The sequence below is a fragment of the Geospiza fortis genome, unplaced genomic scaffold (genome assembly GCF_000277835.1).
Source record: "Geospiza fortis unplaced genomic scaffold, GeoFor_1.0 scaffold130, whole genome shotgun sequence".
NCBI lineage: Eukaryota > Metazoa > Chordata > Aves > Passeriformes > Thraupidae > Geospiza > Geospiza fortis.
The window spans coordinates 6,036,333-6,042,222 of NW_005054300.1; positions in this window are offsets into that span (position 1 = coordinate 6,036,333).

Below are 5,890 nucleotides of genomic sequence, written 5' to 3' on the forward strand. Positions count from 1 at the left end.
TGAGTTCTCCGGGAGAGGGGCGGGCAGCGGCACCCCGGGGAGCCAGGCGGCCGCAGAGAGAGAGCGCATTCCTCTCCTCGGGGGTGCCAAGAGCTTTCGCATGCCCTGATGTACCTAAGGGAGCCTTGGCCTGTCTCCCACCTGGCAGCCCGAAACCCCATCCCATCATCCACAGAGTCCGCGCGAGGCACGGGGACCTGGCAGCCCACGGGGAGCACAGGACAGGCTGGCGCTTGTCACCCGGGATGGCGCCTGGCCCCTGAGCGGGAGTCCCGCGGCTCAGCGCTCCAGCCTGCAGGAGGGACTTGGGTGGCAGCTCTGCTTTGCTATTTGCCCCACGCACAAACAGCAAATCTTGAAGTCCTGGTTGTGGCATTAGCTATGTTGTTTTCCATTCCAGAGGAACACCTTTAAAAATAAAATAACCAAACTGTCTTTTGGGCTAACCTACAGGGAAGAACAAGGCAAAATACACCTACTTCAATGCAAAAGGAAGTGAAGCCAAGAAATCTTATAACTTTGATCCTAAACAGTTGACTTCTCAAACCCACAAACATTGCATTCATTTTATTGCCTTCCATTGTTTTTCCCTGAGACCTGCAAATGCAAGGCAGGAAGGTGTAACCAGGAGAGCTGGTCCCCTGTTTTATTAATGACACCTGAAACACTTGTAACCCCATGGCTCCAAGTGCTGGGTCTTTTAAAAAAACCAACAGGTATTTTGATGTTTCCAACGCAGCCCTGGCTTCTGGCAGCAACTGCTACAAATGTCCTCCTCAGAGAGGAAATCCAGAGAAGAAGGGGAGATGGGAGCCTGTTGCACTGTAGGAGCACGGCGGGAGGGTGGTGTGTGAGCATGGACACCCCAGTGCAGCAGGGCATGGTGGATATTTACAGGGATGGTGGCAGGTCCCAGGGTCCGGAGTGTCTCTTAAATCAATGCCCTTTGCACATGGAGCTCCACAAGCTCCTTAATGAGGGCAAAAGGGAGGTGTCTGCCTGGGGTCCTGCCCAGTGAGGGCCACCTCACACACACACACACACAGGGCTGCACCCGCTTGGCCCAGATCAGCAGCTCTTTTCCATCCCAAATGCCGGCTCCCATCATCTGTCTGCATTTTCGTGACATCTCCTTCCTCTGGCCCCAGTCCCGGGAGGAAGCTGTGCCTGAGATGGATGAAAGGGGTTTGTTCCTCGTTGCTACCCAGCAGCCCTGACAGCAAGGAAGATGAGCTGCTTCCCAGGACTCTGGGTGCCGACCCCTTGCTGGCACAGCTTCTGCAGAGGTGTCCCTGCGGCCTGTCCTGGGGCTCACAGGGAGAGCCTGGAGGCAATGGCACCTGAAAGGGTCTGAACTGTAGACCTTGGCTGAATTTTGGGGGGTGAAGGTTGTTTCAGAATGGCTTGGTACCCCCCAAAGGCTGCTATCAGTGTGATGCTTGTGACAGCCCTCCCTCACAAACTCCCCTTCACCCCTTGGCTGGCAGAGCAGAACCAGGTCTCCCTAACCTGCCCTTTACCTCTGGTGCTGGCAGGAAGGTGGGAGGGAGTGAGGGATCTTGTTTCCTCCGTTTTTTTTGCAGCACTCACCCCAGGCAAACCTTTGTGATCTGCAGAAAAAGCAAGTTCTGTCCATCTCTGCGTCGAGGTGCAGCAACAGCCAGTCACTGACACGGGGCTGTGGTCTTGGCAAAGGGAGGAGCCAGCAGGGCGTGCCTGGAGCCCCCCACACCTGTCCTGGTTCCAGTGGGAGTAGAGGACTGGGAAGCTGAAAACTCCATTTCAGGCTGACATCCACATTTTCTCCTGTCGGTACCTCAGCTCCTGCTGTTCTCTGTGAGACTTTGGCCTCTGCCTGCCATGCAGCCAGTGCCCCATGCCCCAGCACCACGGTGCATTCCACTGAGCTGGGCTGCCAGCCCTGGCTGACCCCTCAAATCTGCTCCAGCTGCAGGAGCAACACCCTTCCAGGGCTGCCAACACAGCAAGGGCTGAGCCAGGGCAGCAGTGGGGGGACAGGCTGTGTACCCAGACCTCAGCCCCTGGTGCATTTGGGTGATCCCAAGTCACCCAGGCAGCCTGATGGGGTGGGCCTCAGAGAGCAACAGCTGCCTGGGAAAATCCCAGGGTTCCTTTGAATATGGATGAGGAGCAGGGAGAAAAATAAACCCCAAACTTCTTTATCAGGGGAGGCCTGGTCCTGCCGTCTGCCACTGGGATTTGGGCCAAACTGCTTGATAGAGAGAGAGACCATCTGGATCGTCTGATGGGCTCTGGGTTTGGTTAAAATGAAGCAGAAGCTTTTTTTTGTAGGAGTTTCCATGGGAAGATCTGGGGAAGGGTTCCAGGGTACGCGCCAGACCTGTCGTGCAAAAAGATGCGAAGCAGCTACAAAGCTTCAAACAAAACATTGCTGCCAATTGGGAGCCAAGCTCCCCAGGGGAGCATCCCAGCATTTCCTCCCACCCAGGACAGGTCACAGCTCACCCCTGTTAGTTCTCTTGTGGGCTGGCCTGGCACTGGGTGCCATGATAGCACCTTCCAGCATGCCTGGGCTTCAAGGCAGTGTCCTGTACCCTGGATTTGGGCAGCACACCCTGGTTCATTTGTACCACGCTTTGAAGCAGGGCTGTTGCGGTCACCTGTCCACAGCAGTGCTCAGCCTTTCTCAGGGTAAGATCAGGCTGCTGCAGAGCAGAAGTGTTTAAAACACAGGCAGCAGGGTTCTGGTGGGTTAGCTGTGGCTGGACACCAGGTCCCCGCAAAGCCACTGTGTCCCTCCCCTCCTCAGCTGGCCAGGGGAGAGAAATATAATCAGAAGCTCATGGGCCAGGGTAAGACCAGGGAGAGATAACCAGTTACCAACAGGGGCAAAACAGACCTGACTTGGGGAAATTGGTTAAATTTATCATTCATCAGATCAGAGTAGGATAATAAGAAATAAAATCTAATCTTAAAAACACTTTTCCCCATCCCTCTCATCTTCCTGGGCTCAGCTGCATTCCCAGTTTTCTCTAACTCCTCCCCACCAGTGACATGAAAGGATGGAGAATGAGAGCTGTGGTCAGTTCATCACACTTCATCTCTGCTGTTTCTTCCTCCTCAGGACAGGGACTTCTCACATTCCTCCCTTGGGCTCTGCTGTGGGGTCCTTCACAGGCTGCAGGTGAATCTCTGCTTCACTGTGGACCTCCATGGGCTGCAGAGCTACATCCTGCCTCACCCTGGGCTCCACCACGGGCTGCAGAGCTACATCCTGCCTCACCCTAGGCTTAACCATGGGCTGCAGGGGAATCTCTGCTCTGGTGCCTGGAACACCCCTACCCCCTCTTCTTTCACTGACCTTTGTGTCTGCAGAGTTGTTCCTCTCACATATTCTTTCTTCTCTACAGCTGCTGCTGGTGTTCTGCAGAAACTTTTCCCTTTCTTACATACTTTATCCCAGAGCTGCTACCACCATCACTGATGGGCTCAGCCTTGGCCAGAGATCGATCCATCTTGAAGCTGACTGGCACTGGCTCCATTGGACATGGAGGAAGCTTCTGGCAGCTTCTCACAGAAGTCCTCCTGCTACCAAAGCCTTGCCACACAAACCCAACACAAGCACAGGTGCATGGCGCCTGCTCCAACCTCCCTGCTGAGGAGCATTGCCAGCTGCAGGATCTGTCATCCCTTGCACTGGGGCTGTGCTTTGAGCCCTTCCTTCCACCAGCAGCACCTGTCTGGGGAGCAGTGGCCATAAGACCCAGCTGGAGACGTGTTGGAGCAGAGTGGCCACAACCTTCAGCTTCTAAGTGTCCCCCAGAGATTTTGTGCAGGGTGGGCTGCTGGGCTGTCCTGGGCCGCATCTGTCATGCCTGGCCAGCTTGGCTCATGCTGGGAGGCCAGGCTGCCTTTGTACTGGCTGACACAGTGGGCTTGGGAGAGCGAGGCATTGTGTGGGAGCAGGCCTGTGTGTCAGCCCCATTAGGGTACCTCTTGGGCTCCTGCAGCACGACAATGCCCTTGATGGGTTTATTATAGAGTGGTGCAGGCAGCTGGGGGCACTGGGATCACAGTAAATCTCTCCTGGTTAGCAGCAGCAGCAGGCAGGGCTGGGATGTGCTCTTTCCTGTGCCTTTCTAGGGACAAGCCCTTCCTCACAAACAGCATCACCCTGTGACTGTGGCCAGCACTGCCTTGCAAACTGCCAGCACTGCCCTGTGAGCATAGCCAGCATCACCTGCTAGACACTGCCGGTGTTGCCCTGTGAACACCACCAACATCCCCCTCCAAAGACGGCCAGCCCTGCTCTGTGAAGGTGGCCCCACTGACTGCAGGAGCCAGGCAGCTCTACTGCCTGCTGATCTTCACCACTGGGACCAAGTGCAAGGAACAGCATCCACTGACTGCTCTCAGATGATGCAGGAGGTGCCAGGACTCCCAGGCAGGTGGATTTGGCCCCAGCCTAACACAACAGGGACCATCCAGGTAGGGAGAACGCAGTCTGTCTCACTGCCTTGCTCCATTGTGGAACAGCAGGAGAGGGACAGTCTGCAAGGCACTGCATCCCTGCTTTGTGGTGTGGCTGAGCAGAGGGGCTGAGCCCTGCAGCCTGGCTTCCCCAAACCAGCTCTAGCCCACAAGGAGAACATTTGCAGCAGGCAGCCCAGATGCAATGAGGAGATGCTGCTCCCAGCACGGCTGGACACACAGACCGCCGGGGAGCTCGGCAGAGCAGTGCAAGCTGGTTTGAATAAACCACACTCCAGGAGGTGTCTGTGAAGCGCCTTGCACATGGAAATGCTATTGTTGGATCAGGGGCTCCAGGGTCCCCAGATGTAGCAATTGTTCCACATCCGTGCTGTGCATACACACACACACACTCTTCCCCACTCCCTCTGCCTGCAGCCACTCATTAACCCTCCTCAATGAAGATGCATTGGAGGGATAATTTACTGTTTAATAGACTAACTTTCCATTTGCTGTTGCCAAGCACATCCAACATATTTCTCCACGGTGCCATAAACTGCAGCTCCTCTGCCATAAAACCCTGCCTCCCAGCAAGAGCAGGTGGGTTTTCAGGACTCAGCTGATGACCTTGGCCACGGGGTAAGCAGAGACAGTGTTCTGTTGTTAGAGGAACAGGGCTTGTTCCCACCAAGCCCTTTCACCCCCCCATTGCACTAACATCCCTGGACTGGGAAAACATCTAACCTGAGAAATAAGGAGTGCCTCAGTGCCTCAGCCTGATGGATGAGGGAGGCAGAGGCTCTGTCCTGGTTTGTTGATGAAGATGACCTGGGTGCAGACGAGCATGCTTCTGCTCCATATTTATGGCTAGCTGGCAGCTGGTGCCATGCTGGGCTGTGATCAATAAGCTCCATGCCCGCTTGGGCTCATTGTGCTTCCACAGTTGCAGATGGCCTTTCTGTGCCTTGTCAGTCCCAAAGTTGTGAGCATGTGTCTTTGCATCCTTGCTCCTCCTTCCCCAGCCCTCACAGAGTCACAAGCTACTAGAGAATGAAAGTCAGATTCTGCTCAACCTGGGACCAGGGAACTCCTTCCATATCCACTTTGCCTCCATCACCCAAATTTCCACACTAGAGAAGCCAAACTTTCAGGCTGCATGTTCTGCAAGAAGGAGCACCAGCCCCAGAGGCATGAGCCTGAAGGACTGACTACCAGGGTCTGGCTCTGAAGAATGGCAAGAGGATGCCAGTAACTATAAATAACTTGAAAAAGAGAGGGAAAGGGTTCAGCTTGCCTTGTGACAGCTCTGCTTGGCCCTGGATGCAGGCAGGGACTCTCCTTAGAGCTGGAGGACCATGCTAGGGGCTAGCTGCAGAGCTGATTTTTGAGGACATCCTTCCCCAGCCTTCTGAGTGCTCTTTAAGTTTTTGTTCACTTT